The sequence below is a fragment of the Beta vulgaris genome, chromosome 1 (genome assembly GCF_026745355.1).
Source record: "Beta vulgaris subsp. vulgaris cultivar EL10 chromosome 1, EL10.2, whole genome shotgun sequence".
Classification (NCBI taxonomy): Eukaryota; Viridiplantae; Streptophyta; class Magnoliopsida; order Caryophyllales; family Amaranthaceae; genus Beta; species Beta vulgaris.
The window spans coordinates 60,300,092-60,315,505 of NC_079202.1; positions in this window are offsets into that span (position 1 = coordinate 60,300,092).

Sequence of the window (15,414 nt, forward strand, 5' to 3'; positions counted from 1 at the left end):
CCGGTAGATGACGGATGGATGAATGCGGGTGAAACTCTACCCGTCCCGAACACGGTCCATCTCCATCCCTACAGAGAAGTAGTCTGTCCAAAGGTGGATTCAAATGACAAGCTATAGTTATATTATAATTAAATTAATATTCTATATTGGTTAACTTCTTGTAATTATTTGGTGTTTTGTATCATGTACAAGATAAATCGAGCTGATTTTTTCCTATGAATGAGCCTAGTTTAACTTCCAATTAGAAAAAAAAAAACAAAACATAATTTGTCATTCCTTTTTATTAAAAGGCCTACCGCTTTAATTATTTTGAATTGGTTGGTACTTTGTACGAGTTTGGAACAAAATAATTTTCAACTACTATTTGCAATTTGTTTCCTTGCACAAGTTCTCTACTAAATATCTAGCAATTCGTGATGAATTTTAACTCAAACTTACTCATTTTTTTAGTTGGAAACTTAAAATACTTTGAATTTCGTACTTGCTAACTTATTATTTACTTTAATTCCCTCTCTCTAATTTCTATATATACCTCATGTAGCGTGTATAATTTCCACTCAAATAATGTTCACCATATTTTATTATGAGAGTGTTATATGTAACTTATTTTGATGCTTAGGTAGTTTTTGATATCAACTAATTTTGATTTACTTCAGAAAAATAGAAGTTTTAATTATAAGTTCAGCTATCAAATGAAAAAATATTTCAAAGTTGTAAAAAGTTCCATTTACATCTTATAACCACTATGAATTGCACGAGAGAAAAAAGAAATCGTATATTGGAAAACAAAGTTAGGTTTTGTATTTTGGGCCCTGATAAACATAAACTAAGGTCCCTTAGATAGTGGGCCAACTTGTGGGCAGGCAGCCCAAGATAAGATAAGATTAAAAAAAATAAAAATAAAAAGACGTAAGCAAAACGATATTCTCGTGAATATGAAAGAATTTTCCTTTTTTTTCATACGTAATAATGCACTTAAAAAAGTTAAAAGGACAATTTGTGGAAAAAATAACTTTGAATTTTCAACCGCTTAAAAAAATAATCTAAAAGAACAAACTGAAAAAAAAAAAAAAAGTGAAAAACGAAAATCCAAATGAAAAGATTCCCCAATATGCAGATCTATGAGATCTGATGAGGAAAGATGCACAGCACACCCCTGCTTTTTACAATTGCTTTGGGTCCACGTCAACATGGGCCCACTATGAGTTGCGTATTAGACTCTGCATCTGTACGACACGTCACCTTGTCTGTTTGAACCGCCGCGTCTATACTATCTATATATATATATATATATATAAAGCAAAGTTAAAATTGGTTATGTGTCAGGCTATTACTCATTTCGCCACATGTCATCGCTATACTTATTCTCATTTTTTTAGTGCCACGTGTAAAATGGATCAATTACAATCTTATAAATTTGGTAAGTTTAACTCAGAAATGGAATTGCTTTATAATCATATTAGTTCGTTATAATTCCGGCAAGGTTGCTAACTAATAATAAAAATGTTAATATTGATAACTCAAAAAAAAAATATGATATAAGTTACCATTTACATTACATTTATGTAATTACCCGTAGTCGTAGGTTTTGATTTATAATGTAGACAATTTATTTCGGAGTTGCGGGATTGATAATTTTCACAAATTTTTATATTGCTTAATTATTACTCCAGTAGAGTACATTATTATTAGATATTATTGTAGTATACAATAATTATCTTTACGTGTCATTTGTCTACATTAATAATGTAGGGTAGTAATAAGTTCGAGTTGGATTAATTTCAAGTTCACCTGATTTCTATTTCGGGTCACTTACCCCTAATCCAAACTTGACTTGATTCTGATTTCAGGTCGAAAATTAGAATTTGACGACTTTTCGTTTCAGGTTGACCCGAAACCAACCCAAAATGACATGACTTTAAATTTAATCATTGCAATAATTCAACATATTGAGTGAGCCTTGAATTCATATGCCAACTTAATCAAATTTAGAATATTCAAGAAACGAGTTTGGTCTAATACAAGTTAGATAAACATATTTGGCCTGCCTTGAATTTGACCCCACTTCAAAGTCAGATTATTCGGTTGTTTTGAGGTTCAAAAATTCAACCTGAACCTAACCCATTATTTTTTCGGTCGGTTGGGCTGACCCATCTTTTTTTTCAGGTCGAAAATTTTAACCCAAATCCGAAATTTTCAGGTTAGATTCAAGTCAGGTTATCATATTGGATCAGCTTTAATTTTGACAGTCCTAATGAAAAGATTATACATGAAATATAAATTTACAATTTATAATCTTTCAATTTTAAATGTAGTCATTCCAATAATTTTGGAATTAAAAAAACTATTTGAGAACTAAAAAAAATTCATGTGCATTATGCACGGGTCCGATAATCTTAATATAAATTATTTCTCAAATAGTCAAGATGTAAATTATTTCACAAGTCAATAGTAACAAATTTTAAAAGCCATCTAATCTTTTATTTCTCATTTATATCTTTCTTAAATTATTTCAATATTTAGTTGTGTATGATCACTTCATGATTCTATGTAAATATCACAAAATTTCAATTTCTAAATTGAAAATTTTGGGTTTTCATATTTTTTCTTAGATATATGTTTAATATTAATTATCAGCACATATTTTGCTGACCCGCAAATGAAAACCATGCTATCTAGGGGAATAGATATTTTTTTTAATATGTAACAATATTGATATAAACAATTAGATTCATTGTAAGAAAATTTATGTGAGCTTAAAGCAGTTTGAACAAGTTTGACCACTAAATGACTTTAAGTTAATTAAATTAACCTAAGCAATGTATGTGCTTTAACTTAGTACCATTTAATCATTTTATGGATAATATAAAATATACTGATTATTATAGATAATTTATATTTCAGTGTAGTGCATCGCACGGGTTGTAAGCCAATTTTAGACTATTCTCAATACAATATATATCATTTTAGATAACAAGCCCATTTAATTTTTTGTTTAAGGTTAAACCCATTTTAATTTTATACAATTCTCATTACAAGATCATAATATCGTGTAGGATATTTCTATATTCATTTCTAGGTATATATTAGAAGAAAATTTATACATTACAATATATATTTCATTTATATATTACAATATACATGAAATTTTTGTATAATAATAATTATGATTAAATGGGTTAAACGGGTAATTCGTTTATCAAATAGGTCGGGTCAGGGTTGAGTATTTCAACCTCTTTATTAAATGTTTAGTAAACCCAAACGCAAATCCAACCAAACATGAACTGATTGCCAGCCCAACTTGGTTGCCTACTCTACTTTTATTTTTATACTATTTCATTACATATTTATATAAATATATACACCATGATTTCAAGGGACGTATTATATAACTTTAAATATATATTGTCATATCAAGTGTTATTAGCAAAAAGGTTTGAAGAATTAATAACTGATATTTCTATATTCATTTTTTAGGTATATATTAGAAGAAAAATTTATACATTACAATATATATTTCATTTATATATTACGATATAAATGAAATTTATTGTCTATTTGATAAGATGAGTTGCAGGTTATTTTTTTAATAAATTAAATTGAAAAATGTATTTTCTCTTTAATTTTTTGTTAATTTACATTTACTATACAGGGTAAATTATAATGTCACTACTTTATGTAGGGTTTGCAAAAGCTAACTCAATACGAAATACGATCCGAACCTAACCCAAAATAAGCAGGTTAGGGTTGAAACTTTGACCGATTTTCTAACCCATTGATTAAACAAGTAGGTTAAGGTTGACATTTTTGACTCGAAATTGACATGCTTTGACTTTATTAACTTTCATATATGTAGAAAATTTTCGAAAAATATATTGATAAATCTAAAATTTGGCTTAAAAAATAAATATTGCTAAAATTGGTCACAATTATTATAAGAAATATTAAACATGTATACTTTCAACAATGAACTCTCTCATATATACTTTTAAGAAAATAATTAATTTTTTGTATAATAATAATTATGATTAAATGGGTTAAACGGGTAATTCGTTTGTCAAATAGGTCGGGTCAGGGTTGAGTATTTCAACCTCTTTATTAAATGTTTAGTAAACCCAAATGCAAATCCAACCAAACATGAACTGATTGCCAGCCCAACTTGGTTGCCTACTCTACTATATTTTTAATACTATTTCATTACATATTTATATAAATATATACACCATGATTTCAAGGGACGTATTATATAACTTTAAATATATATTGTCATATCAAGTGTTATTAGCAAAAAGGGTTTGAAGAATATTAATAACTGATATTTCTATATTCATTTTTTAGGTATATATTAGAAGAAAAATGTATACATTACAATATATATTTCATTTATATATTACAATATAAATGAAATTTATTGTCTATTTGATAAGATGAGTTACAGGTTATTTTTTAATAAATTAAATTGAAAAATGTATTTTCTCTTTAATTTTTTTGTTAATTTACATTTACTATACAGGGTAAATTATAATGTCACTACTTTATGTAGGGTTTGCAAAAGCTAACTCAATACGAAATACGATCCGAACCTAACCCAAAATAAGCAGGTAAGGGTTGAAACTTTGACCGATTTTCTAACCCATTGATTAAACAAGTAGGTTAAGGTTGACATTTTTGACCTGAAATTGACATGCTTTGACTTTATTAACTTTCATATATGTAGAAAATTTTCGAAAAATATATTGATAAATCTAAAATTTGGTTTAAAAAATAAATATTGCTAAAATTGGTCACAATTATTATAAGAAATATTAAACATGTATACTTTCAACAATGAACTAGAGGTGATCATTTTGGCCCGGCCCGCTGGCCCGGCCCGCTTTTGGGCCGGGTTTTGCGGCCCGCGGGCCGGGCCGGGCCCGGTCGTTTTTTTTATATTTTTGGGCGGGCTTTGGGCAAGCTAAAAACGACTTTTTAGTCTATTTTTTGGCCCGCAAAAGCCCGCAAAGCCCGGCCCAAAATAGCGGGCTTTGGACACAAATATTCGGCCCGAAATTTAGGCCCGGCCCGGCCCGGCCAATGGGCAATTTTTTTTGGCCGCGGCCCGGCCCGAACCCGGCCCGGCCCATGATCACCTCTACAATGAACTCTCTCATATATACTTTTAAGAAAATAATTAATTTTTTGTATAATAATAAATATGATTAAATGGGTTAAACGGGTAATTCGTTTGTCAAATAGGTCGGGTCAGGGTTGAGTATTTCAACCTCTTTATTAAATGTTTAGTAAACCCAAATGCAAATCCAACCAAACATGAACTGATTGCCAGCCCAACTTGGTTGCCTACTCTACTATATTTTTATACTATTTCATTACATATTTATATAAATATATACACCATGATTTCAAGGGACGTATTATATAACTTTAAATATATATTGTCATATCAAGTGTTATTAGCAAAAAGGGTTTGAAGAATATTAATAACTGATATTTCTATATTCATTTTTTAGGTATATATTAGAAGAAAAATTTATACATTACAATATATATTTCATTTATATATTACAATATAAATGAAATTTATTGTCTATTTGATAAGATGAGTTGCAGGTTATTTTTTTAATAAATTAAATTGAAAAATGTATTTTCTCTTTAATTTTTTTGTTAATTTACATTTACTATACAGGGTAAATTATAATGTCACTACTTTATGTAGGGTTTGCAAAAGCTAACTCAATATGAAATACGATCCGAACCTAACCCAAAATAAGCAGGTTAGGGTTGAAACTTTGACCGATTTTCTAACCCATTGATTAAACAAGTAGGTTAAGGTTGACATTTTTGACTCGAAATTGACATGCTTTGACTTTATTAACTTTCATATATGTAGAAAATTTTCGAAAAATATATTGATAAATCTAAAATTTGGTTTAAAAAATAAATATTGCTAAAATTGGTCACAATTATTATAAGAAATATTAAACATGTATACTTTCAACAATGAACTCTCTCATATATACTTTTAAGAAAATAATTAATTTTTTGTATAATAATAATTATGATTAAATGGGTTAAACGGGTAATTCGTTTATCAAATAGGTCGGGTCAGGGTTGAGTATTTCAACCTGTTTATTAAATGTTGGTTGCCTACTCTACTTTTATGTTTATACTATTTCATTACATATTTATATAAATATAGATACACCATGATTTCAAGGGACGTATTATATAATTTTAAATATATATTGTCATATCAAGATTATTAGCAAAAAGGGTTTGAAAAACATTAGTAGCTGATAAAGAACGTGAAAACTCAAATATTACCACAAATGTATAGTACAAAGAAGTGGTTCAAAATGTTTTTAAAATACTCTTATTATTATTGTCATTTAATAATTCATTTGTGATGTTCATTCACTTCGTTGAGATACAGGGTTTTTTCGTGTTTCCTCTTCAATAAATGCTACATGCAGACTTGCAGTGTTTTACCATGTATAACATAATATATACATATTCTTATTTGATATACAAAATTAAATCAAAAACATAAACTTCCCGTGCATTTTTGCACGGGTGGAAAACTAGTTAAATAATAAAAGCACCTCACTGAGTCACTGCTTTCGCCTTTTTTTCGTTCCACTTCAAGCATAACCAAACGCTTCATTGTTGTTGATATATGACTTGAATTATCTAACGCTAGGATTAATCAACGCCCTCGACATTTTTCGATATAAGTTGTTTAGGTTAAATAGTAAGGTAATATATGAACTTTATAATTCACTTGTACCTTCATATTTTGTAATATGTACTTTTTCTCCTAAACCTAATAAAAGCTAATTCTTTTGATTGTGTGGACATAGCTAACACATTGTTAGTGAAGTACGTTAAATCCTGCTTGTGTCGATTGTTCTTCAATTGTTTGTTTTGTTAATTGCATATATCACAACAATCTATCTAGACTATATATTAAAAAGTGTTCATAAGAAAGTTTGTGTGCCACCTTTATTTTCAAGTAAAACCCTCAATCAAAAATCATTGTTGTACAAGGTATTGAATACGTGACTTGTGAAACGAAAAGTAAAAGTTAACCATTAATCCACCCTAACATCATTGTTTAGTATGTCAATATAAAATATCATAAGGTCCTGTAATTATATCTGGTTACAAGATTTCTGCAAGGAGTTAGATATCTAATCTTTTTATAATAATAACAAGAGACTATTAAAGACATAAACTCTTATTCACATTCGTTGTATAAAGAATTACACTATTATTTTCATCCCCAAACTTTTAAGGGTTTATTCTTCAAAAATCATGCAATTACTTAATTATCATGTCATTGCGTCAATTTTTCCTCACTTAACAAAAAGTTGTGAAAATTAACCCAATATATCACCCGGGGTGATCATTAGCCTACAACCCAAGACATCACCCGGGTGATATTAGCCTATACAAATATATTAAAAGGCGTTCCTATCAAAGAAACGGTGCCATGTGACACTCTCCAATGTATGCGTCACATGTTTATGATCCCATTAACAATGTGTAACTACTATGAATTGAACCACGACCTTTGAAATGAAATATAAGAGTTTAACCACCAATCCACTTCAATTTCAATGTTTAATGTTTCAAAATAAAACATAATAAAGTTTTATAATTCCATTAACAAAATTAATCATGAAACTTATGAATATTAATATATTTGATAATTGTAACTTATACGGGATATCACATGGGCCAAAGTACTAGTTTTGTTTTATAGTAAGGCGTTATAGAATTACCTGAGGTGGAATAGGGTTGAATAAGGTGCTCATTTTAGGCCTTGTTTGGTTGACAAAACAAATCATGGGAAGTACAAATTTCTAGGAAGTAGAAGTATATGAAGTTGTTTGGTTGGCAAAACCATGGGAATTTGCACTTCTTAGGAAGTTCTGCTTCCTCCAAAATGGAAAAAGTTACTTACTTAGGTCCCCCTAAGTAAGTAGAGCTTCCCATAGGAAGTTCTACTTCCCATTATCAACCAAACACAATTTTACACTTCCTAGGAATTTCAAATACATGGAAAAAATAACTTCCTAGGAAATATGACTTCCTATATACAACCAAACAAGGCCTTATTATTTATGATGAGCGAATATATAAAAGAGGGAGCCTTGTCATATATTGAGACTATGAGAGTACTGAGAGAGAGAACTCAAAAGTATATGATTCATATAGATTTGATAATGAAGTATATACTTACGTTAAGGATTAAAGGAAGTGTCGGCACTAAAATAATTCATATGAAATTTTGATTTGAGGGTTTGAGTGATTTTATCTTTTTCTACATTAACATCTATCGGGAACTTTTGGAAAACAATGCAAATTTTAATGATTCTACCTTATTTTTTCTTTTTTGTACACAACAATAGTAAGATTGATCTCTCCTTTATATACTTCTTAATTATTTTCCATTTTCAACTTCTCGAGAAAAAGATATATTTCATACTATAAATATTATAAATATATATATATTGCTATAATATATTTGCCTTAGAGTCCTTATATCAGTTATATGATTTTTTTAGTGGAATACGAGAACATCTAACTAAGGGCATGTTCTCCCCACCTTATTTTCAGTTCAGTTCAGTTCAGTAGTTCAGTTCAGTTCAGTTCAGTTCAGTTTAGTTCAGTTTAGATCAAATCATATCAGTTCGATTCATATCGGTTCAGTTCAATTCAGCTCTTGACAATACTTTTACTCTCACATATCACTATTCAGTTCAGTTCAGTTCAATTCAGATCAGTTCAGTCCAGCTCTTTTATGCCGAAGAGAACAGACCCTAAGGGCATGTTCTCTTCGGCATAAAACAGCTAAACTGAACTGAACTTATTGGAGTTGAACTGAATTGAACTGAATTGAACTGAACTGAACTGAACTGAACTGAACTGAACTGAATTGAATTGAATTGAATTGAATTGAATTGAATTGAATTGAATTGAATTGAATTGAATTGAATTGAATTGAATTGAATTGAATTGAATTGAATTAAATTGAATTAAATTAAATTAAATTAAATTAAATTAAATTAAATTAAATTAAATTAAATTATTAAATTGAATTAAACTGAATGTAATGAATATATAAATAATATTTTAAACAATAATAATATGAATATTAAATAATAATTATAATGATAAGTAATAATAATGAATAATAATAGTATTTTGGATAGTTTTAAATAATAGTTATAAATAAATAATATTAATAATCATAAATTATTAATAATAATAATAATTAATGATAATAATGATGATTAATAATTATTTTATATTATTTGTATTAATATATTAATACTTGATGATGATATATAATAACAATAATATCTAAGAAGTAAATAATATTACTATTTTAATAATTAGATTTGATAATATAAAAATATTTAGTAATAAAAATAATGATTGGGTTGGACCGCAAAAATTACATCATAAACCGTCTTGACGCGATTTGATTGGTTTATAGGCTAAAAAAAGTGGGTATATTTGTGCTTTGACCTAAACCATGTTCCTCCTAATAATAATAGTAATAATAATGAGTAAAGCTATAATAAACAAAATAATATATAGAAACAATAATAATAATAATAATAATAATAATAATAATAATAATAATAAGAGTAATTATAAATTATACCAACATAATAATAATATTTAACAAAATGGTTATAAAATAATGGAGCTGAACTGAATTGAATTGATCTGAACTGAACTGAACTGATGGAGCTGAACTGAACTTATTGGAGCTGAACTGAAAATAAGCTGGGGAGAACAGACCCTAATTGTTAATTTAATATAATTATTAAATTTAAATTGTAGAAAAAATCATAATTAAGGGCATGTTCTCCTCGGCATAAAACAGCTGAACTGAAATTGAACTGATCCGATCTGAACTGAATTGAATTGAACTGAACTGAAAATAAGTTGAGGAGAACAGGCCTTAACTAATGTAAGAGAACCCAAATGATTGTGATAGCAGAAAAAAAATCAAAATCTAATATTAGATATCACTCCTAAAATTCTAATTATCAATTACAATTATGGATAATCACAAGTCACAATAAACAATAACAAATTCTTATCAAAAAATTAAATTATTGACAATGTAAATACTCCCTCCGTCTCATAATATAGTGCTTGTTTCTTTTTTCACGGTCTCCAAAACGTAACTTTGACCTTTAATATCTTCAATTCCTTATTAATAAAAATATAAAAAGTTGATATTATGAAACTACACATTGAGACGAATCTAACAAGATCCTACATGAATATGTTTTTTTATATATACAAATGAGAATATTCGGTCAAAGATTTTAAAGTTTGACCACCAAAAATGAAGTAGGCACTATATTATGGGACGGAGGGAGTAGTTATTTTTTTCTTGACATCATAACATGTTTTAAGTATTGATCTCGACAATTGGAGATAATATAAATTATATTTCCTTTTCTGCAATTATTGTCACATAACTCGAAAGTCACACATCTCAATGACATACTGAATCCAACATTTATTTTATATCATAACTTCACCTTATATATATATATATATTATATATATATATATATTATATATATATATATATATATATATCTTTTTAGGAAAATGATATACATATCCCTTAGGGCTATGTATAAGGTGCTTAAAATGGAAATAAAATATTAAATCAAGCATTTATTACCTCTGTTGATGTGAAAATGTGTCTTGAATTCTTAAACTGTTCCCATTTAAAGAAATGTATTTAATGCTTATATGTAGCCCTTCATATAACATTACCCATCTTTTTATCATATGAATCCTTTTTCACCCGTTGATTTGATCTTTCTATCTCCTCCATTTAAAACTATGCCATCATCCATAATTTGATAGTTAAGATGTGTCAAGAAAAAACAGTACAATTATTAGTTGTAACTTGTAAGTCTTGTAACAAATAAAGAGATGTACGTCAATGTACACATATGTCCTTTAACTTTGCAACCGTGGGTGATATAACATCTCAAGTTTCAAGATATTAATCACTTTATGGCCACTTCAACATCGCAACAATAATAAGTAAATATTTTAGATACTTTATTACATTTATGACGTCAATTCATGCTTAAGAACAATAATTTATGGCTTAGATAGTTAGATATTATTCCCTTCATTCGCGGTTTAATAATACTCCCTCTGTTCCAAAATATAGTTTCTATTTCTATTTTGGGAGTCAAATTTTAAAAACTTTGACCAAATATTCTTACTAATGTATACAAAAAAACATATTCATGAGGGGTTTTGTTAGATTCGTCTCAATGTATAAATTCGTAATATCAACTTTTTATATTTTTTGCTAATAAAAAATAGAAAATATCGTAGGTCAAAGGTACGTCTTGGAGACTGTATAAAATGAAATGGGAACTATATTTTGGGACGGAGGGAATACTACTTTCATAGGAAAATAGTAATGGTGACGTTTTATCCCTTCATGTAACGCAATAAGGCATATGAGGCATAATATGTGCAAAGATAAGTGGTCCGCATTTGGTTAATTATTGGCGAAAATAGATGGGAGCATAGGGAATAGTATCAATAGTTTAGGTGTATAAAAAAGAGAAGAATTGAAGTTGTTGGAAATTTATTGTATAAATGTAACCGGATTCCAAATATCACGTTATTGTATAAGCATTGCTCAATGCTAAATGTTAAAAGTTATGTATGACCATAAGAGATATTTATAATTATATATACTTCTTTCTTTTCGTTTTAAATGTAACAAATGAGTATTACTATAGTAATAAGTGTTGAAACACACGGCACGATTGAGTGATTTCACACAAGTGAATTTTCTAAATTTAATGTGTAAGCACAAAACTTTACGCATGACACGATTGAGTGATTTTATACAAGTGAAATGATGCCTACCATATTCAAACATAGTGATTAACTTTTAAAGATAAAATAAATGTATAACCATTTGTGTTGAGATGTTAGAAATGGTCGTGGTTGTATGATTGTATCATGGAAATGGCTATCATATGCACTAATGCACCATGTATCAGTCATCGCTATATTTAGCAAGGTTGTCAAGGCAACTCTTACTAGCAAGTAGCAACATCTATTCTTAAGACATCATGGTTGATTACAAATGTTTTTCAATCCTGGGAGGGTATAATTTTATAATCATTGCAAATTTTATGAATTAATTCAATACCCAACTTCTCTACAATTTGTATAAGCTTATCATCATATTGGAGATTATGGTTTAGCAAGTGTTTTGTTATATAGGAAGTACTTTGTATCTTGTTATTAGCTTGTAGTATATATAGCTTAGTTGATGTAATAATTCATTAACCACTTATCAATGATAAAAATGTAGTCATTTTACTCAATTCTCTCTCTAGCTCTTCGAGCTCTCAACTAAGCCAACAATGGCTAATTTCACTTTATTCTCCTTTCTTCCTCCCTAAACCTCTTAATTTCACATCACAAGCTTAATATGTAATTTGCCGCTTCTAATTAATCCCCTTTATTAAGAATCATTGGTTGATACTATAGAAATTCATAATTTGTGTCGCGTGTTAGATCATGTCGTATCATGAAATTACTTGCCATATGCGCCAACGCCTTCCGTCATCGCCATAATTTACAAGATTGTCAAGCTAATTCTGATTGTTAATGACTCCATTAACGCCTATAAAACTATATTCAAGCTTCAAAAAAGTAAGGATTAAATTCTTTTACGATTGTAGACTTTGCTGCAACCTTCAAATTTCACAAGTTTATGCTCTAATGAACTTATAAATTCTTTTTGGCCCTCGCTATAGACCACATGGTAAGATGAATGGCCACATCAGACCGGAACCTCTTGCACGTTAATCCGACTTGAGTTCGCTGACATACACTTTGAGAGCGAGGGGATGGTAAGGGGAACCCTTCTCTTAAAATGCCCCTAATGAAGATCGAACCTTTAACTTTGAGGTTGGAATGTTCTTTACTTACTACTAAATCAAGTTCAGCTTGATATCAACTTATAATTATATGCTTAGTAGGATATTCCTCTAATATGAATACTGATTAATCTCTTTTAAGGAGATCTTTTTGGATTGAAATATAATAGAAGTGGTTAAATGAAGTTAGCTTTGCCAACAATCAACATGCACCGTTGGCTTTAAAAACCTTAAAAAAAATGAAGGAAACGCATATGAAGCCAAGGAAAGCCGTTTGATATGTGGCCAATCCCGGATGTCAAAGGACCCAATCCAATATAGTTAAATCATTACTTTTTTCCAAAATTATTTTTTTTCCAAATTATCCTTGTCATTAAAAAATATGGTAAAAAGAAATTGAGAAGACATAATTCCAAGTAAGCCACATGACATGGGTGGACTTTGTTGCGTTGGCCCCTCACCATCACCACCTTCTTACAGAAACCAAGAAGGATGGACGCGTAGATCGAGTCAGAAGCCACCACGTGTACGGTGAACATGGGTGTGAATAAACAAATACCACTTCTCACTTACCTAGACACTTCTTGACCCCACCAATAAGGCCAACTCATCAAACCCATTTTGCATAAGTAGAATTTTTTTTATTAGATATTTTCAAAAGAATATTTTTTTTTATTCAAATACAAGTCTTATAATATTTTTTTTTGTTACATAAAAGAAAAACTAGGTCTGATCCTTAATACAGGACCAGCCTACAACATCCTTTCAGATGATGGAATAAAAAACCAAATTAGAAAAAGAAAATCAATACAATAAAGACGAAGCCTCGTAACCCCCTATGAGCCATGAAATCCGCCACTTGATTTACTTTCCTAAAATAATGGTTGAACGAGACCTTAGTAACACTCTTCAAGTCCTCAACCTAACCAGATATCGAAGTAGAAACTTTCAACGGAACATTCCAGCACCTATTAACATAATTGATCGTGTAGCTAGTAGTACGAGTTATAATTATGTGATCGTGCACATCAAAAATAAGCTAACTACATTTATACACAAATAACTCCAAATAAAGATAAATAACCCTATAAGTAATCCCTATTACATTGATCAATAACCACTATAATAAATGACCTCAATAGAGGACATATGTAACCTCAACAATTATCAATCATCCATACTATAGTAATAAGTAACCCCAACAATTATAATTAACACCTAGTATATTAACCATGTGTTTTATTCAATTGTTACATCTTCGATAAAGGATTGTATTTACTTACTCGCTACAAATCTGTATTGGAGACCGTGATCCACAAATAATACTAATATTTTGTTTTATATTTGTCATCTTCCTATCGACAACTCCAAGATATGCGTTTTACATAAAATTATAGTTTTCACCATAACTTTTTTTTTCCTTCCTAAGAATTTTTTTCCAAGGGCCAATAATCGAACCTTTTTGTCGTAGAAGGGAAAATGAGGGTCTGCAACCAACTATACCAACTTTAATTATTTTTTTTTCTTTTCCTAATTACTTGTGCTTACAATATTGTAACAAGTAATTAGAGACAAAAGGAGCAATTAGTAACCTTAAAATACAATTATCAACTACATGTAAGACTCTGCGGGAAAAAAAAAAAAAGAATTTTGTAACAAATATTCCTTCTGTTCCATATTAGACGTTTCACTTCTAATTTTTTTACACTAGTCAAAAGTAAAAGAAGAATCTTCCAAAAAAACTCCAATAAATAAAAATATATATAATTATGCAGAATTTTATTTGATTTGTCTAATTATGTACCTTACAAATCAAGCTTTTACGACTTTTACTAATATGTAACTAAATATATCAATGATACAAAATGTGCATTGACAAATGTAAAAAGGATAAACGAGAAGTCTATCGAAGGTAACTTATACTTTCTCCATTTTCCTTTAATTGCAACGTTTTCTTTATTTGAAAGTTTCATATTAATTATAATATTTCCTTACTGGTTTATATTCTCTCTATCCATATCCTATCGCATGAGTCCTACTTTTATCTATTTATATCTCTCCTTCTTCATTTGAGTTTCTTAAAAAATATACCAATAGGACATATTACAATAATCATAGAATGGAGGAAGTATTTTTGAAACTCGAGTTCATGTAGCATTTTGTAGTAAAAGACAAAATTATCCTTATTCTATTGATACTTCTCTAGTTCTCTCTATCTATTTTCTCCTCAATTCCCGTGTTAATACTACATTTTATTTAAAATAGTCCAAAAAAATAATAATAAAAACGGTCCAATATTGAAAGTGTTTAAACTAAGGCTATGTTCAGTTCACCTTATTTTTGCTTATTTCAGATCTAATCAGATCAGATCAGAAAAAATAAGTTCAGATCAGATCAGTTCAGATCATGCTTATATTTAAAAATCATTATATCTTTCATTACATATTAGTAA